General features: G+C 35.6%; 1 long non-coding RNA gene across 4 annotated transcripts in view; it reads right to left on the bottom strand.

The window, feature by feature from the left end:
• Window positions 1–1,491: 1,491 nt before the first annotated feature.
• The window catches only part of LOC129036929 (uncharacterized), an 806,216-nt gene continuing 780,040 nt past the window's right edge, over window positions 1,492–27,667 (bottom strand). For 2 of the 4 annotated variants that reach the window (XR_010126426.1, XR_008502688.2), the window contains 2 exons: window positions 14,271–14,305; window positions 1,492–4,724 (listed from right to left, as the gene is read on the bottom strand). This is a non-coding gene — a long non-coding RNA (uncharacterized LOC129036929). The remainder of the gene's footprint in view (window positions 4,725–14,270; window positions 14,306–27,667) is intronic. The other 2 variants (XR_010126427.1, XR_010126428.1) reach the window with 1 other exon arrangement.

The raw sequence follows: 27,667 nt of genomic DNA, 5'->3' as shown, positions 1-27,667 counted from the left end.
AGAGTGCCGATTGGTGTATTTACAATCCCTGGGCTAGACATAAAGGTTCTCCATGTCCCCACCAGACTCAGGAGCCCAGCTGGCTTCACCCAGTAGATCCTGCACAGGGGCTGCAGGTGGAGCTGCCTGCCAGTCCCACGCTGTCCGCCCGCACTCCTCAGCCCTTGGGTGCATGATGGGACTGGGCACCCTGGAGCAGGGGGAGGTGCTCATCGGGGAGGCTCGGGCCCTACAGGAGCCCATGGAGGGGGTGGGAGGCTCAGGTATGGTGGGCTGCAGGTCCTGAGCCCTGCCCTGCGGGAAGGCAGCTAAGGCCCAGTGAGAAATAGAGCGCAGCGCAGGTGGGCTGGCACTGCTGGGGGACCCAGTCACCCTCTGCAGCCGCTGGCCCCGGTGCTAAGCCCCTCATTGCCTGGGGCCAGCAGGGCCGGCCAGCTGCTCCAAGTGCGGGGCCCGCCAAGCCCACGCCCGCCCGGAACTCCAGCTGGCCTGCAAGGGCCGCAGGCAGCCCTGGTTCCCGCTCTGGCCTCTCCCTCCACACCTCCCTGCAAGCTGAGGGAGCCGGCTCTGGCCTTGGTCAGCCCAGAAAGGGGCTCCCACAGTGCAGCGGTGGGCTGAAGGGCTCCTCAAGTGCCGCCAAAGTGGGAGCCCAGGCAGAGGAGGCGCCGAGAGCGAGCGAGGGCTGTGAGGACTGCCAGCACGCTGTCACCTCTCAATGGGATTACAAAATACGGGATTGTTTTGTTTTTAAAGAAAACAAAACAAAAATTACACACAAAAAATCATGAGACCTTTTTATTTAAACAGAGGAAAGAAGGGAGTGAGAGAATAAGTGAGGAAGGGTAGGAGGGAGGGATGGAGGAAGGGCGGAAAGAAGGAAGAAGGTAATTATTTAATTTTAGTTTGCTTATGGATGCTTAATTATGTATTTAATAACTTCTACTTTTACTTCTTCTGGTCTAAGAAATTATGAAGATAAATACTTATATCTTTCTTGCTTCATCTGAACTCACTATGGGTTTACTGTAAATACTTATGTCCCCTAAGGGAAAATATGAAACAACAACCACTCCCCCCCCAAAAACACACACACACCCCATCCAAATATAATAATAATAATTCAAATTATTTGGACAAATTTGATCCATGTCATGCTGGTACTATACCTGACTCTACAAACACTGCCAATTTTTTAAAATCTCTAATGAACAAATTTTCTTTCTTTAGTCTTTTAATCTATTCAGGTAGTAACAACGCTAATATTTTCATTTCAGGAAAATGAAAACAACAAATGATATGAACTAGCTTGCTTGAGGAATTCTTACTCAAGGTTCAATTTTATTTGACAGACAGTTCAGATTGTTCTCTGTGGTATGAAGCCAGAAACAGCTGATAAAAATGCTTTATATATGCATATGTTCACACACCAACATACATGATTAATCGTATTTGAATATGACACACACACAGAAATACAAATATACACTTATAATGTTCAAATCAGTAATCGATTTAAAGCATCTTAATACCCTATTTCAATATTCTAAACCTCTATCAAGACATATTACAGTGAAATAATCTGGATTTAAACCACATATTATGAAAAGAACTATTTTTATTAATTTTTATTGAAAATATACCAAAACTTTAAATAGATACACAAATGGAATCTTGTGATAACATTTTTGAACTACAGGATACTTTACTTTGGTAAATACTTTTTGTGCCAGCAGCAGAATATATTATACCAATTTCCTCCTTTTTACAAAGATTTCCCTGCTGTATATGGTAAAAAGATCTCAGAAATCCTAGTTCCAAAAGCTTCCCCATGGCCCCAGTGTATGATACCGATTTGGTTCCTTAACCTTGGTAATGATGTTAACCTTTTGGACACCAGTTGAATTCTGAACTGTTAGAGTCTAGTGACTGGTACGTGGATGGGGTAAGAAATTTTTTTTGGTGGGGGAGGAGGTATTTGTTTTTTTAAAAAAATCTTTATTTTTTATTAAGGTACAATATGCATATATAATTTACCATCTTTACAATTTTTATGTGTACAGTTTAGTGCTGGTTGGGGAGTTTTATAACGTGGAAATTCTTAGAAGAATATTTATTTAACTCTGAAACACAGGTCTGAGCTCCATCATACCAATAATTGAGGGAAATCAGGGCTCCAAAGTAAAAATAATGCTGTCACAAATAATTAATTGTCTATACAAGCAAGAAAAATGAAACCAGGGAGAAGCCTTGTACCACCTAAACAGTTTTCTTTCCAATGTATTTCTAAGGGAAGCATTAAAAAGAAGAGTGAGATAGATACTCTTTTTTCTATTTTCGTTCACCTGAGCCTTTCAGAGCCTTTTCAGTTTTTAAGATATTTTCTATAAAAAAGAATGGCTGAGAACATAAAAACTTTGTGAACTTCCTTAAAGTAAAAACCATTCAATAGATGAAACAATACAAATTTGAAAAATAAGACATTTTAAAATTCAAATTTGTAGCAGCACAATTTCAAAAAGAGAAAATTGGAAAAGAAGAAAAAAATCAATAATACTGTTTTTAAAACCGATACTTGGCTTTGTATTTCGAATATCAATGCCGTATGGCTACCTTGCTCTGAATCTGGAAAACCTTATGACCAAGGAGTGAAGTTCGAACAATTTCATGAGACATTAGCTTCAAGTTAAGTGCCGCTTACCTCTTCATTGACCATTTCACAGTTCAAAGTCTCAGTGGATGAATACTTTTTGTACTTGAACATCATAAAATTGAATTCACAAAGGGCATTTCTTAATGTATGTATGTTTATTAAGCTACTACTGAATCTTGTTAGCCCTAAAAATCAGCATTATTTGAAAATACAAAATATCTTGTTTTATGTGGTTCCCAGTCATTTCTTTGTCACAATGTCTTTATTCTTTAATAACTGTTTCAATTATTTTTATCACTTCAAAAGAAACATGAAATTATACACAATTATGTGTTGCCCCTAAAAACAGCATTATTTTAGGATGATTAAGTTTTTAAGATTTCTACAATAAATTGACATTGAAATTCAGGAGCAGTTTTGTTTGTTTACAGATGAGATCTCACTCTGTTGCTCAGGCTGGAGTTCAGTGGCTATTCACAAGGGGCAATCATGGTGCACTACAGCCTTGAACTTCTCTTCTCAAGTGATCCTCTTGCCTCAGCCTTCCAAGTAGCTGGGACTACACCTGGTAAAAGTAGATTCTTTATTACATCTTTTAATTTACATTTACACTATCTTCTATTTTTGTATATTGTAGCTGCTTAATTTTCTAGAAAATGTTAAGAAATAGGTAATAGATGGATGAAAAAATACATCTACTTTTATATGGAGTCTTGTCATGCTAGTCAATCAGTTTTATAGTATTTTACCTCTCAATTAATTGCTTGAATTAACTTAGCCACCTGGATTTTAAGACTAGGCAATCTAAAGAATGAGATACACTTTAATAATGCAAAGACATACCTAGAAGAAAATAAGGACACTACTATCTGCTTCTAATCTGTTTCAAGAATTAGGTAGTTAAGAAGTAAATTAGGAGAAAGACAATAGAATTGAGTAAAATTCTAGAGAGGTAATAATGTCCCTTGCATTTAAACTGAAGAGACAGAATGATCTATTACAGAGGTAAAATTACAGAGGTAAAGAGCATGCTTTCTGGAGTCTAACATGTATCATTCTTAATTAATTCTACAACTTTCTGCCTGTTCAAATTGTTTTACCTCTCTGAGCCTCATCTAGAAAATGGAAATGCACCTATCTCTTTACACTTTGGTGAATGTAGAATGAAATAATGTATATAAAAGCTCTGAGTAGAGTGCTAAGCACAAAGTAGGTATGTTTATTAAATTACTGACCTGAAAAAAATCATTTCAGTAGGGAGGATGAAAAGTGGAGGAAGTACCTGGCTTCTGATAAACAACATATCTGGCCAAATCTCCCTTTAGATGCCTCATAGGGTCCTGCTTTGCCAATAGATGACACTGTCATGTCATTAGGAAGGATTTGCAAAGCCCATTCATGACCAAATGAAACAAATTCCTGGATCAGTTAGTCATGTTCGCCCGGATCACAAAGGGAGCAGAGTCACTTTTTTTCTCACGCATGTTCATCACTTCTCCCGTCTAAGTTGCTCTCCATCTAAGTTGCTTCTCCCATCTAAGTTTTCTTCCTATTCTGGGTCTCCTATCTCACCAATACCTTCTGACAGAAGATCCACTTCTTTTTTCTCATTTTTATCACAGATATCTGAAGCTGAAAATATTTCTGAAAATCAGCAACATTACCTTATTTTTCCTTTAAAATCTGAAGAAAGCAAAACAAAACACAGTAAAAAACTATGGTATCAATGAGAAAAGGAACACTTACTATGCCAATACTTAAAGGAACTTTACAAGAGAAAGTACTTTCTTCTTCTTCTCATGAAGCAAACCTATTTTATATTTTTAACAACTACCATTTACTAAGAGTATACAGCAATGGTGGGAAACACTGGCAACAGCTGTGATTGGAATACTTAGCCACGTTTTCAGGGTGGGCAGATCATATAAACCCACCCTGTGCAATGATCTGGACAGTGATGATGGGTAAATCACTGGGTTGTTTGTTCTCCAGAAGTGGCAGGAGATGGGGGTCCCATTTCGTTCAGATAGTCCTGAATGTTCACAGAAAAGGAATCATAGAAAAGACATCACTGCTGGGGGAAAAAAAGAAGATATTAATTTTGTTCTGTAATTTGGGAAATCTTGGTTGAGTATTACTTCTGTTAATACTACAAAAATATACTTTTTTTCCATTTAAAAAGATACCCTGACACATCCATTATTTTTAAAGTGACATTTAATTACAGGGATGCTTAAATAACACCATCATTGTCAATGAAAACTGGGAAGATTTATGTACAAAATGTTTCTCTTTCTTCACAGATAAACTTTGAAAGATGATAAACTGCTTTTTAAATTAAAAGTGATTTTGTATCTACATTTTCTGTGTAAAGCTTAAACTTTTTGCACTTTATATCGTTATATATTTTTTGGTTAAAAGTTAAGATTTGCATATAGACATACAGTGAAACCCCAATTAATACTACTTTACGTAGAGTACTGTCTTCTTTATTGTTTCTTAAGCTCCAAATTTTGGTTTAAAGTCTAGGAAATTGTTTCCTGGAAAAAAAAATCTCTAGTTGTTAACTAGTCAATACCCATTCATTTTTAAAATACATGTTCTGAACTAAAAACAATAAAATGATTACTGCCAAGTTGGCATTTCAAGTGATGTGGTGGAATCTATAGTCAGAGCCTCCCCATTTATACCACTGCTGTTGGAAACAGCAATGAGAAAAGAATGCAGAAAGGGTGTCCTTGGGTTTAAATTAGAAATGATCAAAATGATAGGACTTCTCAGAGAAATGTGGGGTATTAAACAAACGGACAGAAGGGACCATCTCTCCCCAAATTCACTGGAGAGGGACACAAATCCTTAGTCAAAGCTTACTGAAATAACTTCAGTGATCACTAAAAGCTCTAATTTTTTGTGTCATTGTTAATCAGTGGTCCTGACACAAAAAAATATATTTTCATATCTAAAAATAAGGAATATACCAGATAGAAAGCTGGGGCAGGTGTCACCTATTTCCATGTGTCCCATTCCTAGTTTCTTCTGATTTGTGTTGGTAGACTTAATTAGTATGCAAAAACTCATTTAACATTTTAGCATCTCAAAGAGAAGCCATTGAATATCAAACTGATAAGAAATGATAGTATAGTAATCCCCCCTTATCCACAGGGGATACCTTCTAAGATCCCCAGTGGATGCCTGAAACTGCAAGTAGTACCGAACCCTAGATACACTATGTTTTCCCTAGATATACATACATATAAGGTTTAATTTATAAATTAAGTACAGTAAGAGATTAACAATAGTATCAAAGAAGAAAATAGAACAATTATAACAATGTACTGTAATTAAAGTTATATAAATGTGGTCTCTCCAAATATCTTGTTGTACTGTTCTCCCTATTTTCAGATTGTGTTGACAACAGGTAAGTGAAAACTCAGAAAAGTGAATCCAAAAATGAATCCACAGATAAGGGGAGACTCCTCTATACTTGGTCTAAGCCAAGAATCCAGTTCCTCTCTGTAAATAAAAGAGTGGCATATCTCCTGAAACAGGATGTGAGGAGTAGCAAAATGCAAGGTGGAAGACGTGTTTGCAAATACAAAATGCAATCAAAGTTTCAAATAACGTTGAATTCTGTAAATTTTAATAATGTTTCTGCTTCCAGTAATTCAAGTAAGTATTCATATCAAAGGAGAATGTATATAAATAGTGAATTACTCCAACATTCATTATTTCCACTAGACTACAGACTGTATTATTATAGAGTATGAATTTATTTTTTTCAAACACAGAAATTGGTGTGCAGTAGATGCTTGATAAATACTCATCAAATAAATAAATTTCTGCTTATTTTTTTGCAATAATTAAATAGCAGGAACATGTTGTAAATTTGTTTCAAGATTAGTTAACTCTAAGTTTGATAGAGTTTAATGTTAAGAGAAATTACAGAAGGGTTAATAGGCAAATAAAGGTAAGATTTTTGTGGTGGAAAAACATTTTTCAGGGGTGGCTATGAGGGAATATATTGGAAAGACCCTCCCAAATGAAAAAGCACTTATGCACTTACATAGCATTTAATATGTTCAGGGTCCTGTTCTAAGTTCTATACAAATATTAACTTTTAAAATACTCATAACAACTCTATAATCTATGTACTTTTATTATCCCCACTTAAAGATAAAGGAATTGAGAAAGAGAAAGGTTAAGTTGCTCAATTTCATATAGCTAGTAACTGGCAGAGATGGGATTTAAACCCAGTCAGTTTGGTTTCAGAATCTGTGTTCTAAGCTACTATATTTATTTCTCCTGGAAAAAAAAAGTAAGGCTATTACCATATTTTTCATATATAGGGCTGCATTAGTTTCTTTGGGCTGCTGCAACTATTACCACAGGCTGGATGGCTTACGACAACAGAAATATATTCCCTTACTGTTCTAGAGACTAAAAGTCCAAAATCATGGTGTTGGCAGGGGTATGCTCCTCTGAAAGCTCTAGAAGAATCCTTCCCCTAACTCTGTGTAGTTTCTGGGGTTGCTCATAGTCCTTGGCCTTCCTTGGCTTATAGCTGCATCACTCCAATTTCCATATGCCTTTTGTGTATGTCTTTCTGTGTTCTCTCCTTGTGTTATAAGGACACCAGTCACTGGATTTAGGGCCTATTCTAATCCAGTATGACCTCATGCTAACTTGAGTATTTCTGCAAATGCCTTATTTTCAAATAAGGTCACATTCACTGATGCTGGGGGTTAGCAATTGGACGTGTCTTATAGGGGGCACAATTCAATCCACACAAAGGATCAGCCTTCTGTTACCATTAAGAAAAATGCTTATCATGAAAAACCAGTTACAGTAACATTAGATTGAATTTAATTTCTTAATCATGTTCCTTTCAACCTATTTAATAAAGTAATGAGGGAATTTACATGCTGGCCTGTAAATTTCTCACCCTAAGTTATTTTTGTGATGCTGGGATAGCAGACAAAAGGCCATCTAAACCAGACCTCATACTGGGATAGCAGACAAAAGGCCATCTAAACCAGACCTCATACATCTCATTCGGTCACCCTGGCGCCAGGAGGCTTCCCCAAAGGGGAGGGAGAGGCCATTGAATGTTGGCATTGCCACCTTAAAGTGTTAAGAGTATTTTTCTCACAGTTCTCCATAAGTCAGGTTGGTTTTCGGATATTTCCCTTTAGACCACTGAGAAACTAACAACTGCTGGCCAGTAAAGCACCATCACTGCCTCTGGCTCCTTCACAGCTCATATTTCAAAACTTCATCAGAGAGCTGCTGCTGTGTGGACCTGAAGGGGAAAGACCCCTTTCCCCAATGATAACCTTTTAGAGAGATGAGTATACTCCTGGCAGTTAATAGACAACAAATTGAGATTTGCAGTAGAACCAAAAAGATAGGTTTGTAAATGGTACCCTATCTTCCTTGAAATAAATTATGTTTGATAATAGAAATCCATCTTCCAGTTAGCAGGATGGGGCAGCCCACACAGCTAGAATGGTAGGGGGGCTGGAGAAGTAGGATGCTGGGGAAGAAGCATGGCACTCAGAGAAGAGTCTAGAATGGCTCCCAGGAAGCAGGATTCACAAAGGCCCTAGAAGACTATCCTAGGAGAACATAATGCAGTAAAAGGCCATGCAGATGGCACATTACTTCTTATGTCACTGTCATTGAAAAATAATTGACACAGCAAAAGAAATGGCATTAAGAGGGTGCTGGCAACATCAATAATATGAAAGGGAAATTTTACAATATGGGTGTTAAGTTTCTGAAATTTATAAACTCTGAGTTTTTGCTATGAAGGGAAATGTAAGGAATTTGGTAATTATGGCTTATTTTTTAACATTTAGCTCAATGTGGCAGATTATATTTTCCAAACTTATGGTAGTAGAGCTGGTGGAATGTGAGATATTTTTGCAGCGATCTCAGGAAAATACAATCTGATGTGGTCAGATATTTTCTTCCTTTTTGTGTAAGTACAAGTTATTTCAGCTGCTTAAAATACTCATCCTGTCTTTTCATGTATTGATTTATCTTTACAGCTCATTACTCCTGGTTTTCAATTGTCATTTCGTGGTCCCTGAACTTGGAAATTTGATCTTTAAAACTATCTTATTTCCTACCACAAGCATTTGATCTTCAGGTTTACAGACATTGGTTATGTAAAAATGAATCAACACCTACAGAATTCCAGTGGAAGCTACTCCAAAAAGAGATTGACTAGTGGAACCTAAGATGCTTTTTATACGTGTTGCCACCCTGCCTGTCAACCTGGAATGGAAAAGCAAGTTTCTTTTATAGGCAGTTTATAATGAGATTGGAAAATGTTAGGGCTCTGGAGCAAGATGCCTGGATTCAAATTCAGGCCCTACACTTACCAGCAATAAAAGTTATTCAGCTTTTCTGTGCCTCTACTGAAACATCTTTAAATGAGATTAACAATGATACCAACAATAAAAGTTATAGTAATAACTTATAGGATAGAAGTTATAGTAATATAAGTAATACATGTAAAGTGCTTAGAACAAGTTGTCACAAAGGCAACACGCAAGAAATATTACATATTATTCAAAGTACTTTCCCACTGAAAAATTCGCTTGAAGCTAGTGAGATGAAGAATTTGGGAATTTAGAAAGTTAAGACGAAAACATAGAAGCACGACGCCCACATGACATTGGATTAAGTGGTATCTGAGTTACTGCAGGAGAGTGGGAATATGAGGGGTGTTTAATTGGGTTATACAGAAGTAAGTAAAAATTACTTAATGGGAACTACATTTTCATTCCAGACTCTAAATAGGGAAATGACTTTTCCTGCCAAAAGTGGTTTAAAATATATCTTCCATTTTCCCTTCTCTCCCCCACCCCAATAAAATCTGGAGGTGGGCTCTGTCAATTTTCTTCAAAATGCCAAGCAAGTTAAGGCAGTGGGCTGACATTCTCTCTCTCTTCCCACACTGAAGTATAACTTCTCTATTCCTTTTGATACTCACATCAGATTCTACTGCACAGTTCATTAAAGTTGGTTATAAAGAAGTTCACATTAGAGGATATGAATGAGCTCTCAAAAAATCATTTTGAAATCTTGGGTTAAAAAAAGAACATATTGGGTATTGTCATGTAACCAGTTTGAGTTAAACATGGAACATCAACAGGAAATGACTATAGTTTCTCACAATTCCTTGCTATCAGATCTCCCATCACCAACAGAAAATCATATTAGATCTGAATGTTTTCTGGCCACCTTCATTGTTAAGAAAGTCTCATTTTCAAAATCATATTAGATCTGAATGTTTTCTGGCCACCTTCATTGTTAAGAAAGTCTCATTTTCAAGTATTAAATATCCAGTCAAATCTAATACTATAATTCCAGTCTCATACCCAATCAAGACTTCTCTCACACCTCAGACGCCATTGCTAGAAAACCTGTAAGGAAAAGTGGGAAGTGGGGGCCTTTTTACTCTCCATGTTCCAACCCTCCTGTATTTGCTCTAGTGCTTCTAGGTCATCATTCCTATATTTTCAAGGGCGGAAGGAGGTTGGTGAGAAAAAGAGGAGGTAAAAGGAGAGAACGTTCTTACTTGACTGGTACTGTTTTTTTTTTTTCTTTCTTTTTTTATTATTATTATACTTCTTTAAGTTTTAGGGTACATGTGCACAATGTGCAGGTTAGTTACATATGTATACATGTGCCATGCTGGTGTGCTGCACCCATTAACTCGTCATTTAGCATTAGGTATATCTCCTAATGCTATCCCTCCCCCCTCCCCCCACCCCACAAAAGTCCCCAGAGTGTGATGTTCCCCTTCCCGTATCCATGTATTCTCATTGTTCAATTCCCATCTATGAGTGAGAACATGCGGTGTTTGGTTTTTTGTCCTTGCAATAGTTTACTGAGAATGATGATTTCCAGTTTCATCCATGTCCCTACAAAGGACATGAACTCATCATTTTTTATGGCTGCCTAGTATTCCATGGTGTATATGTGCCACATTTTCTTAATCCAGTCTATCATTGTTGGACATTTGGGTTGGTTCCAAGTGTTTGCTATTGTGAATGGTGCCGCAATAAACATATGTGTGCATGTGTCTTTATAGCAGCATGATTTATAATCCTTTGGGTATATACCCAGTAATGGGATGGCTGGGTCAAATGGTATTTCTAGCCCTAAAAGAGCTCCAGAAGGAAGCACTAAACATGGAAAGGCACAACCGGTACCAGCTGCTGCAAAATCATGCCAAAATGTAAAGACCATCAAGACTAGGAAGAAACTGCATCAACTAACGAGCAAAATAACCGGTTAACATCATAATGACAGGATCAAATTCACACATACCAATATTAACTTTAAATGTAAATGGACTAAATGCTCCAATTAAAAGACTGGCAAATTGGATGAAGAGTCAAGACCCATCAGTGTGCTGTATTCAGGAAACCCATCTCATGTGCAGAGACACACATAGGCTCAAAATAAAAGGATGGAGGAAGATCTACCAAGCAAATGGAAAATAAAAAAAGGCAGGGGTTGCAATCCTAGTCTCTGATAAAACAGACTTTAAACCAACAAAGATCAAAAGAGACAAAGAAGGCCATTACATAATGGTAAAGGGATCAATTCAACAAGAAGAGCTAACTATCCTCAATATATATGCACCCAATACAGGAGCACCCAGATTCATAAAGCAAGTCCTGAGTGACCTACAAAGAGACTTAGACTCCCACACAATAATAATGGGAGACTTTTACACCCCACTGTCAACATTAGACAGATCAACGAGACAGAGAGTTAACAAGGATACCCAGGAATTGAACTCAGCTCTGCACCAAGTGGACCTAATAGACATCTACAGAACTCTCCACCTCAAATCAACAGAATATACATTCTTTTCAGCACCACACCACACCTATTCCAAAATTGACCACATAGTTGGAAGTAAAGCTCTCCTCAGCAAATGTAAAAGAACAGAAATTATAACAAACTGTCTCTCAGACCACAGTGCAATCAAACTAGAACTCAGGATTACGAAACTCACTCAAAACCGCTCAACTACATGGAAACTGAACAACCTGCTCCTGAATGACTACTGGGTACATAACGAAATGAAGGCAGAAATAAAGATGTTCTTTGAAACCAATGAGAACAAAGACACAACATACCAGAATCTCTGGGACACATTCAAAGCAGTGTGTCGAGGGAAATTTATAGCACTAAATGCCCACAAGAGAAAGCAGGAAAGATCCAAAATTGACACCCTAACATCACAATTAAAAGAACTAGAAAAGCAAGAGCAAACACATTCAAAAGCTAGCAGAAGGCAAGAAATAACTAAAATCAGAGCAGAACTGAAGGAAATAGAGACAAAAAAAAACCCTTCAAAAAATTAATGAATCCAGGAGCTGGTTTTTTGAAAGGATCAACAAAATTGATAGGCTGCTAGCAAGACTAATAAAGAAAAAAAGAAGAATCAAATAGACGCAATAAAAAATGATAAAGGGGATATCACCACTGATCCCACAGAAATACAAACTACCATTAGAGAATACTACAAACACCTCTACACAAATAAACTAGAAAATCTAGAAGAAATGGATAAATTCCTCGACACATACACTCTCCCAAGACTAAACCAGGAAGAAGTTGAATCTCTGAATAGACCAATAACAGGCTCTGAAATTGTGGCAATAATCAATAGCTTACCAACCAAAAAGAGTCCAGGACCAGATGGATTCACAGCCGAATTCTACCAGAGGTACAAGGAGGAACTGGTACCATTCCTTCTGAAACTATTCCAATCAATAGAAAAAGAGGGAATCCTCCCTAACTCATTTTATGAGGCCAGCATCATCCTGATACCAAAGCTGGGCAGAGACACAACCAAAAAAGAGAATTTTAGACCAATACCCTTGATGAACATTGATGTAAAAATCCTCAGTAAAATACTGGCAAACCGAATCCAGCAGCACATCGAAAAGCTTATCCACCATGATCAAGTGGTACTGTTTTCAAGTGGAAACTGTAGCTCTCTGGAAGGCCGGTGCCTAAATATCAATATTCTCTCTTGAAAGTTCTTCAAATATCTCCCACATTCTCCTCTGCGGCTGCTCTCTTCTTGCAAATGTCCCACACAGATCTGGAGTCACGCCATCCGGGCTCCAGCTTGCCTGTATTACTCAACAACCTCTTAATCTAAGGAAAAACTCATATCTCTTTCTAGCAAGCACTGGAAATAAAAGCCATCCCCTATGGAGCCCTCTCTCTTTGTTCTGCTTCTCAGCTAACACCAGACAGCTTTGAGCTATTTCTTTTACAGTGAGAGTCAGGCATGAGTGTTTATACCTCCCCACCCTTCGGATGATTCTCTTGGAGTCCTATTTATTTGACTTAAGTTGAAGAGGAGCACATTCTCTGCGGCCCACCCCCCCGCCCCCTCCAAGAAATGGGAGAGGAAAAAAAAAATAGCACTCCAAAATTTTTCTTAAGGAAATCTTCATTCGTCAGTTCTCACCCATTAATTTACTAGCCTCCTTTTATGTATAGGCTGGAGGTGGTGATAGGGTAGATGTTTGGAACCAATTTGGGCCACCTTCCAACAAATTCTGCTTAGATGGTCTAGCACCTTTCTAGAATGTGTGGGCATTTAACACCCACTGTGCTCTGCTTTGGAGCCCCAGCCAGACATCAAAACCAGCAGGAACAGTCTCACTTACTTCCCTGCTACAGATCTCAAATGGCGGCTGAACTGCCTATTAAGGCCAAGGTTCTGACGCCCTTAGAAGAAACTGGCAGATGAACAGAAAGCTGACCAAATTTGAACTAGGTGTTTATGCATCACATTTATTCTCCATAACTTTCACTCACCCATTCCACAAGCTTTTATTACTTACATATATTTGGAAAGCACCAGGAGTTATTCTGGAGAATTTAATTAAGTAGACGAGACAATCTTTGCTCTTGAAGAAAGATTATTTCAGAGACCCTTTACTGTAATGCAGTGCTTCCAAAATTTATGTATGCCATTAAGAAGGAAGTAAAAGTATAACCTTTGGTGTCTGAGAATATCATCTGAAATAGTGAATATCTTCGTTCTTTATACTGGTAAGGTATGAATACCCTGGGGGGTTCATTCTTCCCCAAGAGTACACAAAAAGTGATGTTTCAAAGGAATCGATTTTCAGATCTTCAACTCTCTTAGTGCACAGAAGCAAAATTGATCTGCTGAAGAAGGAATGTGTAGTTGAGTTCTGCCTCTTTTCCTAACTTTTAAGTTTTCTTCCTCAATTTACATCTTATTTCATGCCTCCTAGATTTTACCACCTTTCATTACTCTAGGAGGTAAAAACCCCAGAACAGCCAAAATGTAGCAATGATTTTCAAAATACTACTTTTGATTTTGAAAAGGTGAATGATTCTGATGAATGGGAAAGAAATGATATTTTGTGATTCAGTGTTTTCCAACTATTTGCATATAACAAAAATTACAGGAGCACATAATTAAGCTGTCAGTTGATAAGTCATTAGTTTTTAGTGATAGATCACTATGTTGCTTTGTATGCGTGATTACAAAATAATTTAGAGAATTGAGAGATATTGCTATAACCGTTTTAATTCTTACCTATTTGTGTGAACAAGATTTCTTAAACTTCACACCTGTAAAAAGAAAAACAGAATTAATGTTGAATACTATATCATTCTAACAAGTAATATAAACTAATTGTACAAGTCCATTCATAAACATATATGCATTTAATACAATTTTACTGTTAATGTTTAATAAATATTAAAGTTAATATTTAATAATATATCCTTCATATATTATTTAATGGTTTTATATGTATATGTAATATATTGTATATCTGTGCATGTCCAGAATGTTATTTTCATAAGGTTGCTCATTGCAGCGTTATCTGTAAAAGCAAAAATTATCCATGATTAGGAAGTTAGTTAAATAAACCCTGTTAAAGCTCTACATGAAATACTATAAAACTATAAAAAGAAAGTAAAAAAGCTGCCTACCTAATAACTGACATGGATTGATATTTAGGACATGTTGCTGTGTCATGACGAACAATAACACCTCCCACCAAGATATCCACATCCTAATCTTCAGAACCTGAGTCTTGCCTTAAGTGACAAAAGGGACTTTGTAAATGTGATTAAATTCAAGCTCTTGAGATGAGGAGGTTATCCTGGATTATCTAGGTGGGCCCTAAATGTAATCTCAAATTGTTTCCGTAACAAGGAGCTGAAGGGAGTTTTGAGGGCATAAGAGAAAACAATGGGAAGATGGAAACAAATATTGGAGTTGTTTGGCTACTGGCCAAGGAATGCCAAAGGAGCCTCTAGAATTTGCAAAGCCAATAAATATATTCTTCCTTGGAGCCCCCGGAAAGAACCATCTCTGCAAACCTTGATTTTAGCCTTGTAAAACTGATTTTTGACTTCTTACCTCCAGAAGTGTGAAGTAATTCATGTGGTTCAAGCCGCTAAGTTTATGGACACTTGTTACAAGAATAATAGGAAAAAAATACCATCGTTAAAAGAAAAAAAAAGTAAGTTTTATATACTGTGCTTTCTTTTATGAAAGAACAGATAAGGGCAGAAAAGTGTGTATTTATGTGTGCTCAAATATGCCTAAAATTATACCAAAAAAATAAAAATAGCTACCTACAGGAGAAAGGAACAGAAACAAGACTTCTCAATGTTTGCCTTGTTATATATTATTTTGGTTTTTGAACCAAGTGAAGGTATAAACTATTACAAATAAAACAAAAAAATACATAAAGTTTAAAGAGGAAAAAGTGGAAGCATTTTATTTTATGTTGGAGGTTGGAAGCTCCTAAGGATTTTAGGATTTAGATATCATTTTCTCTCTCAAGAAAGCTTGTTCTTCCTGTCATCTATGCAATAATTACAATTTGAAGCTCAAAGATCAGCAATGAAAGCTGAGAGAGAGAGAAACAAGATTCCAGTGGAATTGATTTGATGACAGACAATTGAGTGATTTGTGTATATAATGAGTAAATAAATAGATGAAGAGATATTTTTCATGATTGGAATTGAAATGGCTGTTATTTACTTTTTAACATCTATAGAGCTGACATACTGAAAAAAATAATTGGGCTATATAAACTGTAGCTTCAATCTTTTCCCCAAATTTGAAAAAATTTAGATCCTTTGTAGAACATAAGACTGGAAATGAGTGATCTAAAATATTCTTTTTTTAAGAAAAAAAAAAACCTCTCCTGTAGTTTGAGATAAACGTGTAATAAATGATTGAGGAGTGATGCACTCTGGTTAGTTATGTAGCCTGGTAAATCAAATTCCACTACCATTTTTAAAAAATAGATACCAACAAAATACAATCAAGATATTTTGAAACACAACCCAGAAAACAGGTGATCATTTGTTGATCATGTGATGTGTGTGTGTGTGAGCGCCCACGGCATACATATTCAGGCCTAAGCAATGCTTCACAGTCCGGAAGACAATTAGAGCCACAAAGTCCGAGGCTGGTCATGAGGAGCATTGGTTTTCTGAGTGCAGCCTATGGATAAAGTAGGAAGACAGCTCTAGTGCAATGGAAAGGACACTGTACCTGAAATCAGAGAAGTGGGTTGGATTGGCTCTTCCACTGCTGTGAATCCCTGGTTAAATTATGGGACTCGAATTCTCGTTTTCCTCCAAAAGGACAGTACCACACAGTGTGCTATGGACCCATTCTATACCAATAGGCTTTAAAGGCACATTCTAGACCAAAGTGCTAGGCACACAGTAAAGGCACACAGTGCTAGCTTTAATTTTATCCCCATAATTACTACTTACAAAACTTTAAATAAAGCTCTATGAACCAGTTTTACCATTTTTATAATGGGGAATAACCACAACTCCTTATCAGGGCTGCTATGAGACTAAAATAAGGTATTATAGCACACATAGCACATAGTCAGCACATATAATTATAGTGAGCTGTAATTATACCACATCTCTATGTTGGGTTATTATCCAAATTAAATTAGTACGTAGATGTAAGCACTTTAACACAATATCTAACATGTCATAGATACCAAAAATAAGTATTTATTTAAGATGTTAGAAAGTTAGTGACTCTCCATTAAATGCATATGCTGCATTAGAACTTTAAAGTGGTAAGGTACAGTCTCTTTTCCTTTGGTGATGTCATACAAATATTATTGTCCTCATTTTACAGAGCAAAGCAATGCCATATTTACTAAATCACAATGAATAGTTCATGTTGTCTCATGAACAAAAAGAATTCATGGGGACAATGGAATATTTGAAATTGAGTATCAATGTTGTTAGACTTCTCAAATCCATTCACTGCATAAATTTTAGAGTAATCTATGTTAATCTCAAAAATAACCCCATTATTTCCATGCTTTAAATGTTTGGACAGTTCCCTTATATCACCTACATATGAATTACAAACTACTTAACAAGGTATGCTGACTCTCTGTTATCTTATTTCCGTCCCACTGTAATCTCATTTCCATCCATTCTCTGCCTTATATTTTTTGATCTGGTAATTCCTCCTTACTTGAGCTGCCCTTCATGTAGGACTCTTGCTTTCCTTCATGACTGTAGTTAAACTATCGGCTTTGCCTGGACTTCCCTGTCTGCTCCCATCTCCATGCCTTTTTCACTTGCTTAATTCTTACTCATCCTTTAGAATTTAGGCTTACATGTACCCGTATCTCTTTTACCCACCTGCTCTCACTCCTTCCTCACCCCATCTCCAATTAGAATGTAAGCATCTCATGGTGGCTGTGATTATTTACCCTCAATTCTCCAATCTCTAACAGCACATAGGAAAGGGGCTTAACCAATCACTGCTGAATTAATATAAAAATGAAGAAACTGAAGCCCAGAAGGTTTATGCAATTTGCCTGTTTCCTATAAGAATAAATGCCTCTATATTGTCGGTAGAGGCTACAGAAAAATAGTATGTAAAAATATATGATATATAAATATAATGACTAGATATAAATAACATAACCAGTAATAGTTTCTTTCAATTTAAATGCTTTCAAATATGAAGGGAAAAGGCATTTACCCTTTAAGAAGCAGGGAACTCTTAAACTAAATTATAAAAGAACACTCATTCCATCTGCATAATTTGTTGATCAAAAAATCTGTTGGAATGTAATAGACATGTAAGTACAAAGTAGTGTTTTCCTAATAGAAAAGAAAAAATATACAAAGAAATATAAGAAACTTGAATTTTATTTCTATCTCTGTATTTGTTAAATGTTCCTATTTGTCATGGAAAAGAAGTAGAAAACCCAAGCTGAACAACACGGGGAAATAAATTAAATCAACACTGGCATATTTAAAAAACAAATGGAAAGGAAGCAGCTCTTGCTTGTGCATAGAATGAGATTAGCAGAATACATTACAGACAAGATTCTCTGAAAGAGGGAGTAAAGCCAGCAGCAAAGCAATTAACATCTCTGATCATTTTCGAGTGTCCTAAAGAAACCCTACCAGACTGAAGCATGCACTCAGTCAGTCATGCTTTACTTCTCCAAGTTTGAAGCTAAATTAGTCAGAATAATGAGCAAATTGGTTAAATTTAGTAGCAATTCATAATAGTTGAAATTTATCATCAGAAATGTAGTTTTTGTATAATACAACTATTTAACCCAAAATGGCCTCCTATGGAATCCCATGCTGAATTTTCAGGCGTCATAATTTGGTTTGCCACCAAGAAAAATATCAGGGAAGAAGGAGCACGAGATTTGGACTTAAAGAATGACACCAATCTCTATCAATTATCAGACTCATGACTTTATAAAGTGAAAGAAACACCCTCTACTTTTCTCATCTCATAAGGATGAATCAACATGAGGGGCTCAGAAGGCTACCATCGCATTTCTTAGAATTAAGAATTGGTTCATTATCATAAAATAAAAGCAAAGCAGACCAGAAAATGTCATGGTGTTATTGTTGGTGGTGTTTCTGTTTGTTTGTTTTAGTTTCATTTGGCCCAAATTTTTATTTGCTTGTTTACTTGCTATGATTTTCAATTATTTTAAATCCAATAATAAGACCAAACAAGATACGAGTCAATTATAAAATGATGTGTGAAAAAAGAGACCAGAATTCATCAGATCATATTCTGCTGCTGTCATTTCTGTCAAAAATAAAATTTAGATGAAAAGGAACAAAAAGAAAGCAGTGAGAGGAAGATACTATCCAATATTAACTAAATTCTGAAACCAACCAGTTCTTCTCAGGGTGTCTCCTGCCCACATGATGATAATGATGCCGAAAGGTGGCAGAATCAATTAATATGATGACAAGATTTTGATCATGATTATGATTATTATTTGGAATGGTGAAAAGGGGAGAAATCTCAAAAACCGTAGTTATCATTAGGATTTAAGCTGGAAATAAGAGGGCAATGAACGGAAGAGATAGCAGACTTGTTGTCCTTAGATGACCTTATTTAGGTAAGTCATTAGCTATCTGCTATGTGACGTCATAAGATAAATCTGGTACCGAGGTGTTCAAGTTTCGTTTTTTGTTTTGTTTTGTGACTGAGTCTCGCTCTGTTGCCCAGGCTGGGGTGCAGTGGCGCGATCTCGGCTCACTGCAAGCTCCGCCTCTGGGGTTCACGCCATTCTCCTGCCTCAGCCTTCCGAGTAGCTTGGCACTACAGGCGCCCGCCACCATGACTGGCTAATTTTTTGTATTTTTAGTAGAGATGGGGTTTCACCGTGTTAGCCAAGATGGTCTCGATCTCCTGACCTCGTGATCCGCCCGCCTTGGCCTCTGAAAGTGCTGGGATTACAGGTGTGAGCCACCGCACCCTGCCAGTGTTCAAGGTGTTCAAGTTTTAAGAAAGAATTTCTGAATATATTGGAGCTTTTCAAAATTGAGATAACAGATAGTGTGCTCTCTGCATTGATGATTTTCTATTGCAAATTTTATTATTGCCTGATAGCATCATAGAGGAACCTGAAGTATTATAAGTTTGTTGAATTAAATTATTTGTTACCGCCTATGTTTAATATTAAACTTTTGATATAGGTAAAATGGAATAATGGTCCCTGAGAGCTTGTGTGTGTGTGTGTGGAAGATGAAACAAAGTGAAAACACTTCAAAAGCAATGAGAGGACACACAATTATTAAATTCTATAAAAATTTGCCTCATGTTATTCATAGTTTAAAATTCTGGTGCAACCATAGAAATTATAAATTATTTTTATGCTATAAGGGAAATAAACAATTGGCATGTGACTAATATGGGAAACCTTGTTGATTAATTCAAATAACCATAATCCAGGACATGCCCATTCGCCTGTTGTTAGCTTACTACTTGTATTAATTTTCTACTGCTACTGTAATGAATGGCTATGAATTTAGTGGCATAAAACAATAAAATGCATTCCTTTCAGTTCTAGAGATCAAAGCTCTAAAATCAATTTTACAAGGCTAAAAATCAAGGTGTCAGCAGGGCAGTGTTTCTTCTAGACACTCTAATGGACCACCTGCCTTTTCTAGCTTCTAAAGGCCTTGTCACAACTTTATTCATGGCCCCCTTCAAACTTCAAAGCCAGCAACTGTATTACCTCAACCTCTGGTTCCATCATCACATTTCCTTCCTGGATCACTCCACTAAATAGGATTCTCACTTGGATGATTCAGGATAATTTATCTGGAGATTCTTAGCTTAATCATACCTGGAAAGTCCCTCTTGCCATGTGAAGTAAAAATATTCACAGGTTCCAGGAATTAGGGCGTAATTTTGGAAGATGATTATTCAGCCCACCACATGACACCATAAACATTATGTTACTTAGGGTACTTAGGGGGTATACTGATCATAAGCACTGTAAAGAACAGTGGTTTGAGCCGTAGGGTTCAGAAGAGGTCCTTAGGGTGTTGCCAGGGGACACAAGGAGGAAATCAAGAGGGGGGTGCTTTTGTCTTGACCAGGGGAATTCTGCTTGTATCTATGGTGTTTATTAATCTTCTGCATATGGTTTTATTTTCTTAAAAGGTTTCACTACTCAAAATTTTAAAAAGAAGTTTAAAAAGGTAGCAATTACACTCTCTTAAAATTTTAAATTATTTTAATGTCAGACCACAGGATATTTTCTATTATCAACACTCAGACTTATATCTCTTCTGGTGTATTAAAGTTCCAAAGCCATAATCAGCTTTTCTTGTTCTGTAACAATAAAGTTACCAACCAACAAACAAAAGCAAATTGGAATTTTTTTTAGCCTTTACTGTTCAAACATTTTTAAAATCACCTTTAGTGTGGAATTTCTTTTACGTTGAATCCATTTCTTTTCTAAAAAAAATTAGTGCTTTATTTAACTTTGTTTTTAATTATTTCTAATAAAATAAATACAATACCAGACCACCATTGGAGACTATATTGTAAATGCCTAGAAAAATCCAATTAAACAATTATTTATTAGGCATTATACATAAGGCATTGCACTTAGTACTACATAGGGTATAATTATGGGTAAGGTAAAGCCCTTGACCTCAAGAAGTGTATTCAAGTAGGAAAAATTAGAGGCTACACCTAGTGTTAACCACCCATCTAATAAGGCGAGAGATAATTAATAAGTGCCCCAAGCAAAGTCCAATTAAAAAAATTGTGGGCTGGGTGTGGTGGCTCACACCTGTAATCCCAGCAGTTTGGAAGGCCAAGATGGACAGGTCACTTGAGGTCAGGAGTTTGAGACCAGCCTGGCCAATGTGGGGAAACCCTGTCTCTACCAAAGACATAAAAAAATTTAGCCAGGCATGGTGGCGCACACCTGTAATCCCAGCTACTTGGGAGGCTGAGGCAGGAGAATTGCTTGAACCTGGGAGGCAGAGGTTGCAGTGAGCCAAGATCCCACCACTGCACTCCAGCTTGGGCAATAGAGCAAGACCCTGTCTCGAAAAAAAAAAAAAAAAGAGTCTGAAGTGGCAGTGACTTTTAATCATGATGGTGGGCAAATCAGATGCAGAAATTTACCTTTACCCACACACACACTCCCAACATGTGGACATTTTGGTCATACATTTAAAAACAAATAAAAACACTCAAACTTGAAAGTAGGAAAAGAAATAACCAATGGAGGAACAAAGAGCGATCTCTTACGGCTGAGTGGGAGATTAAGGAATATGATCTACACAGGATAGATAGGATCTATCTATCTATCTATCTAATCATCTATATCTATCTATCTATTTCAGATTGAAGAATGAATTATGAGAAGCAAAAATAGCAAATAAGTTTGGAAAACTAAATTTAGATCACATTTCATAATGACACTAGAAAAGTCATTTGTTTCTACCCTTAGCATTCAATGACCTGTTAGAATCGGGATGATTGATAAATACCTTACAGGTATGTCTTCATTCTTCCCTTCCATTACAGTAGGATAAGACCAATTTTCCCAGATACTCATATGAGAATTCCATAAATGCTAGGTCTTAGTTTCTTAAATATTCACCATATGCCTTCACATTCTAGTGTCCTGTATGTATGTATATCCATGTGTCAGTGCTGTATGTACAGGCAATGAAAAAATATAATTTCTTACATACACATAGTACATTTTTAGGCTGTTTTTTTCCCTCTGTGGGGTGGTCAGAAGTCATAACTAAAACATTTTATTTAAGCAATCCTAACAACATATGAACATATATGAGATAAGCATTAATACTTTCCACTTGAGAAAGACAGTAGAAAAGCAGAATAGTCATACAGAGCTATTTGAAAACCTTTACCCTGGACTCATAGATATTTTTGTCTGCTGTGCCACATAGGTTGTATGAGTCAATTGCTCTGAGAGCAGCAAAGCCTCTCAGATAGAGAAAACTTATTTCATAGGGGCTCTAAAAATGCATCAGCTTAGTTATTGGAAATGGGATGACAATTCTATCAATTTCTTCAACAGAGTTCACATTTTGCCAAGAATTAAGATGCTCTTGGCCATTTGCTTTGTTTTTCCATTTTAAAACCATATTTGCTACCAAGGAAACTTGATCTGCATATCATATTTTTTAAGTTTAATTCACTGGATTAATTTGGATAGCCCAGTTTATGCTGCAGTAATAGAATAATCCTGAAATCTCAGTGACTTATTACAACAAGTAGTTTCTTTCTTGCTCAAAGGACACATTCCATGTGAATTACTGGGGAAAATCCCTCTTCTACACAACTACTCAGTGACCCAAGTTGTCAGAAACTACAGTATCTTGTAGCTGCTCCATTGCCTCATTGGTTTCTATGACAAAGCAGAGGGAAGTTGGAGAGTCACACACTGGTTCTTAATTGTTTCAAGTCATACTTGTTATTTCCACTCACAACCCATTGGTCAATATTAGTTCCAACGATGCAGGAAATGTGGATTGCATATGGGTGGCCAATGAGTAATGACTGTCTCTGCCATAATCACTAAATTTATTTGATAAACTGAAAATATTCCAATATTTTTTGAAAATAAAGCCTATTTATAAGGCTTTTGTTCTGCAAAAGTATATTAGGAATTGAAAGTCATCCTATGAATTCATTTTTAAGAACCTGTTTCTAGAAGAACTAAAAGAAAACTAGTCTTCTTTGAGTGAATTTCTACACTAAGAAAGCAAATTCTCTTCTGAGTTTAGTCCATTGAGTAATTTTACCACAATGAATTTTAAGATTTTTGCTGATTTAAATAAATGATAACTATCACCAAACTGAGACTCACCAATTTCCCTTTACCAAAGAGTCTTTTTTACAACTGTTCTTATACTCATAGGCTTTTCGCATACCAACAAAAAAAGTGTTATATCTTCTCTCTATGTAACTACATACCTATGAGTAACTATATATATATATAAAACATATACATAATATATCAATACTATTATCTAAAACACTATATACATATAAAACTATGATATATATACCATACACCCCTTTTTGGCATCCATCGGGCATATTACATCATTTAGAATATAATTGCAGCTGATTTTGTTTTTACTACTGACATAATCAAAATAAAATTAAATTCAAATATAGGAGAATAAAAATTATTTAAGTTTTCTATATCCTTAGATACACAATGGATGAGGAACAAAACAGCAAGATTTGGGTTTAGAGTTTGTCATCTGATCATTCATATTTTAGGAAAAAGTTTCATTGCTTTCTGAGCAGTGCCATGTCACCCCAGGAGAAAGATTCTGAGGGCTGACTTCTTTTTTCAGGTGGCAGAAGAGAAGTGATAATGGATTGCTATCTTTAAAAATGTGGCCACACTGGCTATAGTCATCAGAAATTTCCTAACCTACTTTGACAAGGCTGTTCAGCTAGGTCCCTTGCTGAGTAACAGTGTTTCTATCCATGATCTTTGCCAATTATTCCAATGTAATTAATTTTTATTTCATACAAAATAACTTTACCCAGAGGGGGAAATAAATAGGATAGTCATTTGAAATTATACAACAATTAGGTAGAAAATTAATGCCTCATCCAGGCTTTTAATCATTCGTCTCGCATTCAGTATAATCAAGGTTATTTAGTATTGCTGATGCTTTTCTTTAATGTAATTACTGAAATATCAGGTCCTAGAATGGATGAAGAATTGACTGCCTTCATCAACATTCATCCTAGGGTTTGTAGTAGGAAACACTGAAGGCAAAACAAAAGTCTTTTTGGTGAGTAGTATGAATAAGAATAAACAGGACTTTCTCTGTTTTTCTATAAGCCCATTAATTGTTTCAAAATGTATATTCATCTTATGTCCACAAATGGATGATATTGTGTTTATCATACATTTTTAAAAGTTAGGTTATATTTAGAAGTATTTAATTATACGTTGAAACAACTTCAATGTTCAAAGATAAATTTTAAAAAATATTGGAATGCAGATGTCATTAAAAATAATGCTTGTTACCTGGCCAGTTGTTCACAATAACTTGTAATGTACAAAGATGTGTTATATGACAGTTTCTGTTAATATATATTTGCATATGAAACATAGGTACAGTATACAATAAAATGTTTAAAAAGGTATTTTTAATGTTGGTCTAGTTTTATGTTGATCTGTTCTTCATATATGAGATATAAGGTTAAGGCAGTAATTACTGTGCTCTTTGTACAAGGCACTATGGTATTCACTTTATTTAAAAAATTATTTGATCTTAGCAACTATATTATGAATTGGATGAGATATGGTTATAAAGTAAATGTATAGATGAATTAAATACGTATGCCAAGAATGTGTAGTTAATTTGTGAAGAAGCAGAGGTTTGAATCAGATAGTCTGCATGCTTGGTGCCTGCATGCTTAGTACTGTACTATCCCCTGCAGATTAAAATAAACAGTTATTTCTTAGGTAATGAAATAAAAAAAGGTGGAATAAAAGTTGAAAACTGAACATTCTTTTATGAATGAATTCATGTGCTCAAAAGCATATTTAAGGTACCATGTGAAATGATGAATATTGGGACCAAGGGGTAAAACTTCAAAATTCTGTAGATAAGTTTTTCAGTATTGACTTATTCCTGAGGAAACATAAGGTTATATAAATACATTATTTTTGGTTCTTAATGTGTTTCTTAAATTAACAGCTAAGCTAATAAATTTTATCATTTTTAAAAATAAATCATTGTAGAAAAAAGGGAGAATTGTGAACTGAGGAAGTGAAAAAGTTTGACATTTTTCTTTTTCATTTCTATCTGATTATGTTGAGAAAAAATACAACTCATATGAATTGCAAAAGTTTTAAAGCCTTCCTGAAATTAGTTATGCTGTTTAAAAAAGGTGGGTGGGGGACCAGGCATGGTGGCTTAGACTGTAATTTCAGTACTTTGGGAGACAAGTTGGAGGATTGCTTGAGGCCAGGAGTTTAAGACCAGCCTGAGCAACAGTGTGAGACCCTGTCTTTAAAACAAAAAAGAGGATCACTATTTAGTGACATCTGAGCCTTGGCATAAAGATGCTTTACTATAAATGATACAATAAACACAGAAAATAAAGAGAAAATGCTAAAAGGGACTTAACATTCTAGACAAAATTACCTTGGCATGCATTATAGTCAGCCTAATAGACTAAACTTTTGTAATATTCGGAATAATTTATCAAAAACCAATTTAAATGTTTTACCACACAATAAGAAAAATTTTAATCTGAATGTGAAGACAATAAAGCTAGTAAAAAGTTATTGACTTTCTTTCAATTTTGTATATTTTAAGTGAATTTTTAGTAATGTTTTATAATTACACAACAGCATTCCAGTTTAAAAGACTTTATACTCATGTAAATAAATAAGTTTTCACATAAAAAATATAATTGATAAGATTATGACCTCTTGTGTTACTTATGTCTATCATGAGAGAAAAAATTTAGCCAAAAATTAGATAAAGAAATAAAATAAACAGTACATGCAAAAGAATGCAAATGGAAATCGCCTACATATGTAAAGGATGAGAGAGAAATAACTTAAAAGAAATAATTGTATAAAATATATATTAAAAATGCAACATAGGAGTTTTATTGAAAAGGCAGTACAATGTTTATCGAGAGATTGTCCTGTGACTCACAAAATGAGTGTCCTCAAAGACAGTACTTATTAAACTAATTGCTATAGATAAATATAGTGATCTAGACATGAACTATAATAGTATTATAGTGATACAGTCAATATCCTTAACTTGATAATAATATTTATGAAAACCTACAGATAACACATTTACTTGTGAATGCTTTTACTACTGAATGCTTTCTCCTTAAGATAAGAAACTAGACAAGGATGTCCATGCTCACTACTTAGATTTAAAATTTTATGGGATATCTTGAGTAGTGCACTAAGCCTGGAAATAAAAAAATTATTATACATATTTAAAACAAAAAAATTATTCTCAGATGACATGAATATGTATGCAGAGAATCCTAGGGATTATAGAGAAGAAACTCTACTAGAACTAATAACTGTGTTTAGCAAGGTCATAGGATTTAAAGTCAATATTAAGTATATTTCCATTTACGAGGAGTTAAAATATAAAATATGAATATTAAATATATTTACCATAGAATCTCAAAACATGCAACAGAAATGAACTAAATTATATTTTTAAAAATTTCTACACCAAAAACAATAAACTATTAATAAGAGAAATAAGACCTAAGTGGAAAGATGTACCATGTTCATGAATCTACACACTCAAGTTATGTAAAGCCATCAGTTTTTGACAAATCCATCTATAGATCCTAAGCAGTAGAAACTAAAACCAGTAAGCTCTTTGTAGGAATTGACAAACTGATTCCAGAATTTATATGGAAATGCAAGAGACCTAAGATAGTCAAAATAATTTGGAAACAGAAGACATATCCTGCCTAATTTCAAGACATATACCTTCATCTATTCAGGATGCTATAACAAAAGATCATACACTGGATGGCTTATAAACAACAGAAACTTATTTCTCTCAGTTTCGGAAGCTGGGCAGACCAAGACCAGCAAATTCTGTGTATTTGAGCAGCAAATTCCTGCTTCCTAGTACAGACAACAGTCTTCTCCTTGTGTCCTCACATGGTCAAAAGGACTTTCAAGCCTCTTCTGTAAGGACAGTAATCCCATCCATGAGAGTTCTGCCCTCATGACCTCATCACCACCCAAAGGCTCACCTTCTAGTACCATCATATTGGGAATTAGGTTTCAACACATGAATTTTGGGGGGACACAAACCTTCAGTCTATAGCAACATACCAGAAAATGTCCATAATAAAGATAGTGTAATATTGTTTTACAGATAGACATAATGTATGCAAAAGCAATAAAATCAGATTAATATAGTAAATTGATTTTTAACAGAGGTGCCAAGGTAATTAAATAGTGATTTATAGTTTTTACACTAAATTATGCTGAAATAACAAACATCCATATGGGGAAAATGAAATGAGCATAGACCACTACCTTATACCATACGCAAAAACTAACTTGAGCCAGATCATTGGCTAGGCAGCAAAGCAAATAATATACAACTTCTAGAAGT

This window comes from Pongo pygmaeus, chromosome 4, assembly GCF_028885625.2.
Source record: "Pongo pygmaeus isolate AG05252 chromosome 4, NHGRI_mPonPyg2-v2.0_pri, whole genome shotgun sequence".
Classification (NCBI taxonomy): Eukaryota; Metazoa; Chordata; class Mammalia; order Primates; family Hominidae; genus Pongo; species Pongo pygmaeus.
The sequence above is the reverse complement of the archived record's forward strand: the minus strand, read 5'-3'. Positions and strand labels throughout refer to the sequence as shown.